Raw genomic sequence first — 13,715 nt, forward strand, 5'->3', positions numbered from 1 at the left:
CATCTCTGGTGCTCTTCTTTTCTTCATATAAATTCATATTCCTGACTTATATCATTTCCTTCTGCCCAAAGAACATATTTTAATATTTCTTGCAAAGCAGATGTGCTGGTAATAAATTACCTTAGTTTTTGTTTGTCTGAGTCTTATTTCTCCCTCACTTTTGAAGGATAATGTCATTAGGTATAGAATTTTAGGTAGGAGGTTGTTTTTCCATCAACAAGGTAAAGTCTTTCTTCTTCAGAAGTAAGCCTTTATTATGGAAAAAGCCTTAGGTGTTTTCCACATTACCTTTTCTCTTCCCCTGCCAGAAACACTAAGGGATCTTTCCCAGATCATCACTAAGGGAACCTGGTAAGGTTCTTGGAAGTAAAACTCCAAAAGTGTGTGGGTTCTCCATAACTGTGACTCCCAGAAGTCTACCATTGTATGCTAATCCCCAGTTACCCTCTAGCAATTAATCAAAATTATTCTTTTAGTGTTCCTATCAATTTCTGGCTCCAGTGTCTTCTGCTCCGGATAAGTTGATCTCAGATGAGACTCTGTATTTGCCTATTTCCCCAGATTTCAAGGTGATGATTTGCTCTGAAAACTCAGTCCTCTCATGGGTCCAAGAAAAATCATTAATTTTGTTTGTTCCATTTTTGGTTTTGGTAAAGACAGGAGTGACAATTTCCAAGCCCTTTACATATCAGAGCTAAAACCCAAAATGTGAATTTAAAATTTTGATGATAAAAGTTCAAAATTAAAAGTTAATTTTGGAATCAAACAAAAAATTTGAGCAGTTGATTTTTTATCTTATGATATAAAAACATATACAGAAAACAATACTATCTGCCCTGAAAATTATTTACAAATCACTTCCAACTATATTCATCTATTCCACTCAAATATTCCCTGAGGGATAAAGACAGCTGCAATGTTGACTATAACATAGACTTCATATTGGTCATTCACATAATATAGAGGAGTGGAAATTTTTAACTTTTAGCACAGTAAGCATAAAGAGAAATTGATGAGAAATGAGGAGCAATTGGTTGCTTTCATTTTCATATTAACACTTTTAAAGAAAACATTTTATGAAAAATATTCCTAAAGCAAGTCTATATCTTTATTGATGCTATTTAAAAAAAAAATATTTACAACTTTAATCATCATTAGTTAATGTTAATTATCTTACTAAAAGTAGAATAAAAAATGATACTTCCATCATGCAGGTTTTCATGATGCATTGACGATTATTTGAGTAGGAGTTATGACACTAATTGATTAAATGCTATAATTTTTCAATGGGTTATTATAAGAAGAAACAAATACCATAATGAACCATGAGTAATGTATACTTGGGACTAATAGTGGGAATAAATTAAGGCACACTAGTATGCTAATGACAATGGATAATGGTTTGGATGATGTGGACAACTCAGGTCCCATTTCTTCATTCCTAGCCCTGTGAGTTATCTAAATAACATCTAGAAAACACCAGTACAGATAATTCAGCAAGTGTATGTCTTTAACTTTCTTATACAGAATATTCCATCAAAAAATATTTGATTTAGCTAACACATTTCTCCAGACTTAAAAATGCTCTACACAAGGATATACTAAATGCTTAATAGCATTAAGAGTGATAGGAATGTGTAGAATGTCCCCTATTATAAATGACCTACAGTGCTAGGTCATTTATATCTCTATAACCATACTAGTTTATTTTTTTAAAGAAATATTCAATTTGGAAATTTTTTTTCTGAAAAATCACTGGTGGTAACTTTTTGAAATATCAGAAAATCCGACCACACTAAGCTAGAAATTCTACATAGTAACTAACAATTATCTAGAACTGAACATAGGTCCAGATCTATACACACCAGGATGATCAATCAACAAAAAATGAAGGTTTAGCTTTAATTTTTGAGCAGTCTCCCTTAGTGCAAAAACTGTCTCTAGAAGTCTTCCAGTAACTTAAGTGTAGCTTATATTCACCTACTTTTTAAATTATTATTATTATTGAGGAAACCCTGAATTCATTGACCTAAACTGAAAGCAAGTGTTTTAGATTGATTATTTAAGCCTTGGTTCCCAATGTAATTCGTGTACATGCTTTACAGAACTATGCACTAGAAGACCTCAGTTGTTCCTTTCTGAGAAATGTTTCCTACTCTAACTTGTGCCATTCTCTTACCTTACCTGATTTTCCTCTTAGGACATTTGAGTTCAGGATCCCTGATTTATAGTCAGATCAACTTAGGTTAAATCTCATTTCTACTACTTACAGGTTGTAAAACTTGGAGCAAATCAACCAATCTTGTTGAGTCTCAGTATTAGTAAATGAATGAATGAATAAATAAATAAATCTAGGGATGCTGGGTGGCTCAGCGGTTTAGGCGTCTGCCTTCGGCCCAGGGCATGATCCTGGACTCCCAGGATTGAGTCCCGCATCGGGCTCCCTGCATGGAGCCTGCTTCTCCCTCAGCCTGTGAGCAGCCTGTGAGCCTGCTTCTCCCTCAGCCTCTCTCTCTCTCTGTGTCTCTCATGAATAAATAAATAAAATTTTTAAAATAATTAAATAAATAAATAAATCTATCACTCAGTGTACAATCAAGAAAACAGAGCTCCTATGAACCTTATTGGAATAAATACCTTACATAATCTTGGGGCTGCAGTTTGGACAGGCTGGACATCTGGGAAAAGGAGTTGGAGCATCAGAGAAAGTCACTAATTAGTCTTATTCACTGGCACTGTGTACAAGTCAGAGTTTTCTGGAAAATTCAAGAGTCCAAGCCTGTTTAACCACCAAAATAAAGCTAGGAGGAGTCAATTTCTGGAGAGGTCCATGAGAACCCATGGCCTCTGTTTATCCATTTGCCCAAAGTCAAGAGTCTGATCTGGATCTGCTGCTGCTGTTGGCCAGAAAGCAAGTTCAATACAAGGCAAAAAAATAGGAAGCTGGAACCCAGTGGGCACTTCTGTCTCTGACTACCACAATTATCTGTGAGTAATGACCGTTTCCTTCACTTCCATCCTCCAAGTCTCGCATAAGTTCCTCCTTTAGCCTACTCTAACAAAAACTTGATAAGAAGTAATTCAGCAACATGAACTCCAACTTAGCCAAGGAGATGCAGAACAAGAATCTACCTCACAGAGCTATGAAAATTGTTAATATATTGTACTGTTAATCCAGTTAATCAGTTGTCTCTGAGAGGAATGCCATCCCAGACCTGAACAAAACTTCTATACCTCTGAAACTTAGTCTAAAGATTACAATTATTCTTAAACAAGAAGTGCACAATGTAAACTGACCTAGAAATTTCACAGTGAGAATTTACAATGCAGATTCTAAAGCATATCTTTTGAAAGAAATCCCTACTGGACATCCCTTTATCATCCCTGAGTTTTTCTCTCTTTGATTTCTTGCCCTCTTTCACAGAATATTTTGCCTTTGGGCTCCTGTCTTGCTCCATTTTTGGATATGTCCTGTGACAGTTAATTTTATATGTTAAGTTGACCATAATGGGGGATCCAGATATTCGGCTAAACATTATTTATAGGTATGTCTCAAGGATGTTTCAGGTTAAGATTAGTATTTGGATAAGTAGACTGAATAAAGCAGATTATCCTTCCCAAAGTGGGTGGGGTGGATATTATCTAAATCATTGAGAAAGGAAGAATTCATTTACTTTCTGACTGTTGAGCCGGGACACTGGTCTTCTCCTACTCAGACCAAGATTCACACTCTCAGAGTCTGACTGGGACTGACACCATTGACTCCACAAACTTAATTACTTAAAACAATACACAATCTATTGTGGTTTCCATGGGTCAGGAATCCGGTCATGGCTTAAGTGGGTCCTCTGCTCTCATGGCTTAGGTGGGTCCTCTGCTCAGGGTCCTAAAGACTGCCATTAAGATGTTCACTGCACTATTCACCAACCTGGAGGCTTAAGACGGGAAGAATCTGCCTGATGCCATTCAGATAATGTTGGCAAAATCATTTTCTTGCAGCATGAGTCACAGTGGTTTCCTTAATCAAGGTCAACAGGAGAACATCTCTCTGCACAGAGAGAGCCTACGATTCTCTTTTTAAGAGCTTTCACTGGATTACATCGGAGACCCATCCAGGAGAATTTTTCTTTAGATTAACTCAAAAGCTCTCCATGTGAGGATGCAGTAAGTTGGCAGTCTGCATATGGAAGACGGCTCTCACTAGAACCTGCCCATGCTGACACCCTGATCTTGGACTCCCAGCCTTCCAAACTGTGAGAGATAAATTTCTGTTGTTTATAGGGCATCCTGTTTATGCTATTCCATCTGTGCATCGATATGTATTAATCTTTCTATTCTATAATGTCAAAAATTAAAAGCAACATAAATTTTCAGAAGTAGAGAATAGTGAAGTAAATTATAGTTTATTAATACTATGATATTTGTGACTCCGTTATTATACCATGTTTGAGAGGACTATTTACTGTAGAAAAAAAATGTTTAGATATATTTCTAGGTAGAGAATAAAAACAGACTATAAAACAGCATGTATAATATGTAACTATTTTATTTATTTATTTATTTATTTATTTATTTATTTATTTACTATTTTACTTATATATACACTAAAACACACCTCTTTGATTCTTCCATTTGTTTTTGTGGGGGTTTTTAAAGATTTATTTATTTATTTTAAAGAGAGAGAGAGAGAGAGAGAGAGAATCTCATGCACACTCCACATGGAATGCAGGGCCTGACATGGAGCTCAATCTCACAACCATGATATCATGACCATGAGATCACAACCTGAGCAGAAAACAAGTGTCGGAGGCTTAACTGACTGCATCACCCAGGTACCCTTGATTCTTCCATTTGCACAAGGTCTTTTCTCCTACTACTGTGGTGATAGAGGGAAGAGTGAATAGACCAATCCCAGAGTCATACTGCCTCAGTGCCAACTCTAAGTCCACAACCTACCAGCCTATGACATGGGCAAATTGTTAACCTCATTCTGCCTCAGTTTCTTCTTTACAAATTGGAAACCCTTACAGGTTTATTATTGCTACAGGATTATTATTTAACTATGAGAATTAAATGATATAATGCATGAAAAAACAACATGAGGTCTAACACAGAGAAAATAATCTCCAATTTTAACTATTAACTTAGTAAGTGACCAAAAATATACAGAAGAATTAAATCAAGAACATGGATGATAGAATGATTTACAATACCTGAGAGGAATGTTTCACAGTTTGTTCACATAATAGTGAAATATAAATATAAATTCAAGTTACACAGTATATAATGGATATTATTGGCCTATCCTTTCCAACACAAAACATAACAAGTTGGTTAAATCGTTACCTAGGATACTATGTTATAGAGAAAAAAAATGAGTCTTAGCAAATGACATGGAAAGAAGAAAAATTGATGTCAGGAGTAATTAGTCTTGGTAGGAAATAATCAACACAAAATAAAACTGGTATTGTCTAAAAGCCCCTAGTGAAATTTGGTACTCATTTACAAATAGCAGAAGAACCAAAATTTCTTTCAAAACAATAAATTTACAATTATCACCAGTGAACATGGATTGGATAGCAATGATGATTTCAAAAGAAAACTCACAATAGGGGGACCTAGGAGTTATTATTTTGATCTAGAGAAAAAACTGGCTTTGAATCCAAGTCCATTGTTTGACCCACTATAAATTACCACCTCCAAGAGAATAAAACAAGCCAAAAAAATCATAATGACTAATATTAATGTTTCTGTGACCTAAAGTTGTAATCCTAAGGTAGGATATTAGCTGCTGGAAGGTAAGCAAAAGAAGTAAAATGAAGCCTGGAAACCTGCATTGAGTAGGGGGTGATAAAGGGGTAACTGAGTCACTTCCCAGCTGGGCATCAAGAACTCCTTATTGGGGGTCTGTGAGATACGTGAAATTAATGAAAAGTTGACAATATTTTTCTTTCAACTATAGCATTATTAAATGGCCAAAAAAATTGCTATGAAATGAAGAATCAGTGCACAAAAGGAATCTGCTTACATTGACCTCAAAAATCAGTGGGAATATCAGGACAAAAAGGTAGACAACCTCTGAGGAAAAACAGCATTGGGATACAAAAGAACTTATTATATATATATACATATATATAAGATATATATATATATCTTAAGCTATTGGTAAAGTTTTCACCAGCACCAAAATTTTATACTTAATTTAATGTTTCTCTGAAACCTTAGAAATGTTATTATAATTTGGTTCAGAATATGCATTTGAGACTTCATGGATTGAAATAATTCTGTTCATGAGCAACCTTTACAATCCAACAAGACAAATTATGTTTTCCCATGCAAGTACAGAATTTTTTTCCAGTATTACACATCCAGTGAATTGCTTTGTTACCTGTAGTGAATAATGTAAACATCTCTCTCTGTCTCTCTCTATCCCTCCCTCTCTCCCTCTCTTCCCCTTCCACCTCCCTCCCCATGCCTTCACTCTCCCTCTCCATCTCTCCTCTCTCTCCCGCCTCCTTCACTGTCCTTCCTTCTCTCTCTCTGAAAATCCTTCATCAACTTATGGTCACCAAAAATAGATTTGAGGGTGGATACAAATAATAAATACATAAAATAAAAACATAAATTACATATATGTATGACTTCATATGCTTTCAAATCTGGACTGAATTAAGAACATAAGGTAAAAAATAGATGTGTAGGGAAAAGTAATGCCCTGGACTAAAGTCAGAATGCCTTCCATCTTCCAAGAACAGTTCTGAGGCTGATGCATCTACTTCGTGCTCTGTAAATAGATACTGTGAAAGTAGGGGATCATCATGTAACCTAAAATTCTAAGAGATGATGTAAGCAGAGCACTGAGAATTAGTAATAAGGATTTAGAGAAATACAGTACTGAAATCTCAGTAGAAAAAAAAATGTGAGAACAGAGGAAAAATAGAAGGCTTTATGTAAAACCAACTGGCTAATACTAGATCCAAATATCTATCCTCTGGGAAGGGTTCCCAACATTTGCAGTTATACCTTTCCTTGATGTGTCTCTGACATTTTAGACATGTGCCTATTATGGTGCACAACACATTGTCGCCATGGTCTCTTCCATGTTGGCTTCTCCCACTGTGCTGGGAGTGTCCGGGCACAGAAGCACTCTATCATATCCTTACAGTGTCAACACTAGCAATGAACACGTAGCATATAGTCAATACAGGGCTGCATTAATAAATGAATTAATTAATTATTTAGTCTGACTTAGCACAATAAATAGCTATCCATAAACTAAATACATTAATCTCTCTCCCATCCCCATTTTTCCCCAGAAAATAGTAGATTAGGGTTTCAGTAGCATTTTACTTTCTTTATCCAGTTGTAGAATGTATTTTAAGCACATATCCCACATAAATAACCAAAGGTTTCTATACATGTTGATTACACTAACAAGAAATAAGTCATCACTCCTGAAATTCTTTCAGAATCAAATATTCTACTTTTAACCCAGAGTTTTATTTAACCTGCAATCTTCTTTGCATATTTTACTCTCTAGTCGATTATTTTCTACATCTATTTTATAGAAACCCCTAAAACAAGCCATATTAAACATTAACTTAAGAAAAAAAAATACAATCCATGGTAACCTTGGAAGAAACTTTGGAGCCATTATAGTCATATGAAATATAGCTGTAAGAAATAGAGAGTGTGAATTTATCAAATCTGAATTAATAAAAAAGAAAAAATAATAGACAATAAGAATAATCTTCAGTGTCTGTAAACTCCTTTATATTTTATAAGGCTCTTCTGATATATTAACCCTGTATCTTTACAAGAATTGGATATATTATTTCCATTTGCCAAGGCATACACTGAGCCTCAGTAAATTACATGACTTGTTGGATTTTATGCTAATTATAGGTGGTAGAGTTGAAACTACAGCTGAAAGCTCCTGATTCATAGTTCACTTTTCTTTGCATCAAAACCACAGTCCATCTTTGTTACATATCAATTTTGGTAAATAAAGATATTTTAAGTATACGTCCCATACATATTACTATTAATAATATTCCTATTTTAGTACTTTGAAGAAATACTAGAATACATAAATGTTAACTTCTTTAAGTGTAAACCAATATAAGCATAAAACAGTATTATTAAAGCACAATAATACAGCATTTAAAAATTGATTTGTCTCAATTGATGGAGAATCCAATTTAGGTTAAATAACTATGTTTATGAAATTACTTCAGGATTTATTGGCTATAGCATGATAACTCATCAACTGCAGTTGAGCTTGCAGAAATTTGAGCAGAAAACTTAATTAACAATAATTTTAAAACTGCCAAAAGCTGCTGCAGTTCACTCTGCACTCTGCATACATAGCTACATGTGCTGGACTTCCAAAAGAAAGTCATTTCCTTAAACTGTTTACTTTCACGTCATTGAACTCATTATCAAAAATAAGTGAGCAATATTGATTTGGATGGTTTAATAATTCAAAATGGTTAAAGGCAATAACATCAATTGAACAGACAAATATTTCCTATTATTGTTTACTACCAACTTTATACTGTCTCAATTAATCCAGGCATGGTTTCCCAAAACAAATGGAAATGCAATTATCAGACCAAGAAGATACTAAAACCAGTAACTTAAACCTCAAGGAGGAGATTTTATAAAGTGATATAATCAATACTGCATTTGAAGTAGTATATGCTGGTGTTAATTTGCCACAGAAAAAACAGAGATTCTATTACCTTTTAAAAGTTAAAATATTTCAAAATATACTGATATGATACTAGCTGCACTTTGAATAGCTACTTTGCAGAAAATATATGTTTTAAAAAATAGCCTACATTCATACGCTTTGAATAAGGACATCTGCCTCTTAAGTGAGAGAAATTGTGGCTAATAAATGCTTGGAAATACTTAGTAAGAACACAAGTTGCCTTACCAACATACAAACAATTTTCATATATTCCTTGTGTTGAAGAAATAGCTGTACGTGATTTTTGCTCAAAAATCTATTCACAACCATCATATTTATTATCTTATCAAACCTCCCCTCAAAATAATAAGTATTGGCTCTAGAACCAAGTTGTTTCTACATTTGCCCATCATAACTCTTTTTAAATTGAAGAAAACAGAAGAACAGTAACATACCTTTGATAGAGAAAATCATGCTATCTCTTCAGCGGCACCTATTCCAGTTGTCCTTCTTGGGCTAGTTTTCTAGTTTTCTCCCTAAACCTTTACAATCCTCTGATTCAATATTACTGGTTTAAAAGAAGTGAAATGCACAAAGCTAGAAATCAAACTCAAGTAAGGAGAGAGATTATGATCAGGAACTACCTTAAGTAAAAGGAGAAATCTATTATTGGCTAATAGTGCACTTTTTTTTTTTTCTATATGAAAGTACTCTTACATCCATCCAACCACAGAATAAGAATAACTACTAATTGGTTTTCTCCTCAAAGAAATGTATCATTGGTTGGCAACTAAGGTAGCAAGAATAGTATTTTCACCCACTCGCAGCTTTAAAAATGAGAAGAAAATCTGATGTACTGAATATAGATAAGAAAATCTTTCAGATTCAATAAACTTGCTGAGGAAATTGCCTTCTTTTCCTTTAAATTCTGATTGGTATAATGACGACCATTGTCTTTAAAAAAATATAATCAGCATCAAATGCAAAAAATTGCAAAATTATTTTGCAAGTCTTTACAAATGTTAATATTGTTAAAAGTAAGCCTTGTAAAAGATTTAAAAATGGAAAATATATAAAGGTAAACTTAATATTTCCACCCTCATACTCCCAATTCCAACCTCCTGAAATAACAATATGAAGACCCAGGTGTATATACCTCCAGCAAGTTCTCCAAGCCTGTACAAATACACACATATGTCTTAGCGGATGTTGTGTTGCACTACCAGCTTCAGGATAGGCTCACCCCAGCTGTTGGAAGTACAACCGTAAGATGCTTTCACTGTCAATTATCTTCAGGATGGCCTCATTTGAGTAAAACTGCCTCTTCAAAGCTCATGTTTGCTTGGAGGGGCAGTAAACATCTAACGACTACTCATCTCAGGGGTGGAAATGCCTGTTCCCTCATCCCAATTCAGAACAAATCTGAGAGCTATGCCAGCTCTAAAACATGCATAAAGTAAATGGCGGCTTTTATTGCTTTTTTATCATGGATCTTCTCCCTCTCCCCAGACCTGTTTCATCCCTTTCCTCCCACAGGTATGGATGCAAAGAGCACTCCTGAAAAACATCCAGCTTACTAACCATCTCAGACGATTTACAAAGACATCTGATATCATATTATACTGTTCACAAAGAGGGTAAGAGCCTTAAAATAGTGTAATTTGAATTATCCATTCCCTGCCTTTGTGCGTCTTTTGTCTTATATTTTACTGCTACATATGCTATAAACCCCCCACTACCTTCTTACTATTTTTGCTTTAAATAGTCAATATTTTATTAAAGAAATATAATTACACATATACACAGAAGGAGAGAGAGCAGTAAGAGAGAGAGAGACAGAGAGAGAGACCTTTTCAAAGGTACTAAAAATACCCTGACCTACTCTGATATTTACTTAGCGTGATGCTCTTCATTCCTTGGTCAAGATCTGGAATCATATCTGGTGTCATCCACTGTTGTTTGGTCTAAAGAAGTTTTTTTTTTTTTTTTTAAGTTTTATTTATTTATGATAGTCACAGAGAGAGAAAGAGAGGCAGAGACATAGGCAGAGGGAGAAGCAGGCTCCATGCACCGGGAGCCCGATGTGGGATTCGATCCCGGGTCTCCAGGATCGCGCCCTGGGCCAAAGGCAGGCGCCAAACTGCTGGGCCACCCAGGGATCCCTAAAGAAGTTTTTAACATCAATCTTACACAGAGCTCTTAGCTCTTGTCTCTCTGAGAATGCCATTATATTTCCTTCATTTTTGAATATTTTTGTCCAGTACAAAATTTAGATTGACAGATTTTTCTTTTAGTGTTCTAAAGGTGCCCATTTGACATCTGGTCTTCATTATTTATGAGGAAATTTCATTATCATTTCCGTTAATTTTTCCAAGTATGTAATAGGTCGGGTTTTGTTTTTGTTTTTTGTTTGTTTGTTTTTGTTTTGCTTTGTTTTGTTTTTACTACTTTTGAAATTTCTTCTTTATTTATGGTTTTTAGCAGTGTGGCCATAAAATGCTTAGGTGTTTTTGTTGTAATTGCCTGTATTTGTTCTGCCTGGGATTTGCTGAATTTCTTGGACTGTGGGTGAATATCTTTTATCAAGTTTTGAAACACCTCTCACATCACCTCTGAGATTTCTTTGTCCCTGTAGACTCCAGCAATACATATGTTAGACTGTTTCTTATTGCCTCATGTATCTTGAATGTTTTGTCCCTTTCCATTTTTTATTCCTTCTTCATGTTTCAATTTGTATAGTTTCTATTGACCTTTCTTCTATTCCATTGATTTTTCATTTGCTGTGTTCAGTATGCTGTTAAAGACATTTAATATTCCATTTCTAAAATAATATATATATATATTTTTATTTCTAGCTTCTCTATTTGGCTATTGGAAATTTCCACTGGACTAAGTCTCTGCTAAGGTTTCTCTTTATAAAATTGTTACAATTTTCCTTCCAGATTCTTTACCATTTTTATCATAATTAATTTAAATATCCCTATTAGATAATTCTGTTTGGGCTATCTTGTAGTCTGCTTTCATTGACTATTACCTTCTTTTTTTAATTTTTGTATTTGAGAGAGGGAAAGAGAGCACAAATGGTGTGGAAGGACAGAGGAAGAAGAAGAAGTAGACTCCCTGCTGAGCAGAGAGCCCAACACGGGACTCCATCCCAGGACCCTGAGATCATGACCTGAGCTGAAGGCAGATGTTTAACTGACTAAGCCACCTAGCCTTGACTCTTATCTTTCTTGACCTGGAGTTACAACCATCCATCTTTCCTTCCTTCCTTCTTTCTTTCCTTTCATGTGTTGTAATTTATTTTTTATATGCCAGACATTTCTATTAAAGACCAGCGGGGACTGAAGTAGTAAGTCCCAGAAGACTTTTTTTTGTCAATCTAGCTACCATAGTGGTGAATCTAAGCCCATTTGCTCGAAAATGGAGCTGAGTTTTTTAAATTTTACTGATTCATTTCACCTTAGACTTCAAATATGTTGAGAAGGGTTAGGATTTTTCCCCTGTCAGGGCCTTGGATCAGAACATTTGTATGATTCCAAAGATTTACCTGGGTTTCAAAACTGAGCCATCTGGCTGTGGCTACTCCCAATTTGTAATCCAATCTGGCTGCCTGCTTCTTGGATAGCAGAGAAATCACTGTTGCTTTCCAATTCTTGCTCCCTATCTTCTGAGTCTTTCAGCCCCTGCTATCTACCTGAGTCTTCCTAGACAGCAGCCCTCTACTCTTGGAAAGCTTCAAGTGCCCCAGTAGGGTTTTTCTCAGCTACCCTCTAATGCCCCAATGTTGATATCTGATTCTGAGTGTCTCTGGAGATCTGTCTCAGCTCCTGTGTCCTCCTCCCTGACTTAGAGTGATAGCTGCTTTGTACTTACTGAGCTTTCCTTTTTTGTTTCCTTCATTTTGTTCTCATTAAAGACCTATAGAAACAAAATGTCACAGGTGGACACTTGTTCTGTGACTAGAAAGTCTAATCTTTCAAACAGCCCACATGTGGTCATTAAAATTTGATTCAAATTTTGACTGGCTTCTCTTTTCCTGGTCCAGGGTATATTCCTCTTCTTTCAATAGGTCTGCCAAAGATGAGAGGAATTGTGGTTCTTTCCTTTCCTATAATGGGCTCTTCACTTCCTGGATTTCAGTTCATTTAGGGTTTTGTCTCTAATGGGTTTTTAAATCTATTATTTTGAAGTTTATCATGCTTTTATGGGCTGCTGGCCTGAAAATAAGAGACTCCTGATTTTATTTTACATCTATAGAGTTCTTTTTCTATTGAGAATATTAAATCCTATGAACTGATATTTGAACATTGCTAAAAAGTTTTAGTCAATCTATAACAGGTTTAATTTTTAAAATATTAAAATCCCCAATTATTTTGTCTCCTTTGAATTATTAAAGATATAGATAAAAGAGTTAATTCTTCTTCTAGAATAAATTATTTCATCACTCAAGGAAATTCAACTCAACAATAATTGCTGCCACTAAACCGGGCTTTTAATAAATTGATCAAAATGTACAAGTAAGTTGTTCATATTTATACCAGATTGCAGGACATTATTTTGGTATGTATTTTACAGAAATGTATCCTATGATAGAATAAATTTGAAAATTAACAAAAATATTTGATATAAGTCTAATATATTTTGAAATATAACAGTACTATGTGTATCTAACCACTGATAACGATCACTCACCTAGGATATGATTTATACCAACATCAAACAACCTAAGATCTCAAAAAGTTAATTCTCTAGTAGTGCCATTTGCCTTAATGTCTATTTTGTATTATATACATATAGCTATCAGGTTTGGGGGGTTTTATTTACCTAGCTGTATTTCTAATCTTTGAATTTTGAATCCCTCATTATTCCTATTTTTTACATTTTTTATAGTAAATAGCATATAGTTGATTTTTTATCAACTCATCTTTTAACTGAAGTATTTAGTCTAATCATTTATATTATAATTACTAATATAATTTTATTTATTTTGACCATCTTGTTTTATGCTTTTTGTCTC

The 13,715-nt window shown here is 34.6% G+C and overlaps 1 long non-coding RNA gene across 1 annotated transcript; it reads left to right on the forward strand.

The window, feature by feature from the left end:
- The first annotated feature begins 4,041 nt into the window (after window positions 1–4,041).
- LOC119864377 lies at window positions 4,042–12,716 on the forward strand. The gene is made up of 4 exons (XR_005373757.1): window positions 4,042–4,253; window positions 4,680–4,832; window positions 10,232–10,332; window positions 11,757–12,716. It is a non-coding gene; the product is annotated as an uncharacterized LOC119864377 (long non-coding RNA).
- Window positions 12,717–13,715: the final 999 nt, after the last annotated feature.

The sequence above is a fragment of the Canis lupus genome, chromosome 19 (genome assembly GCF_011100685.1).
Source record: "Canis lupus familiaris isolate Mischka breed German Shepherd chromosome 19, alternate assembly UU_Cfam_GSD_1.0, whole genome shotgun sequence".
Classification (NCBI taxonomy): Eukaryota; Metazoa; Chordata; class Mammalia; order Carnivora; family Canidae; genus Canis; species Canis lupus.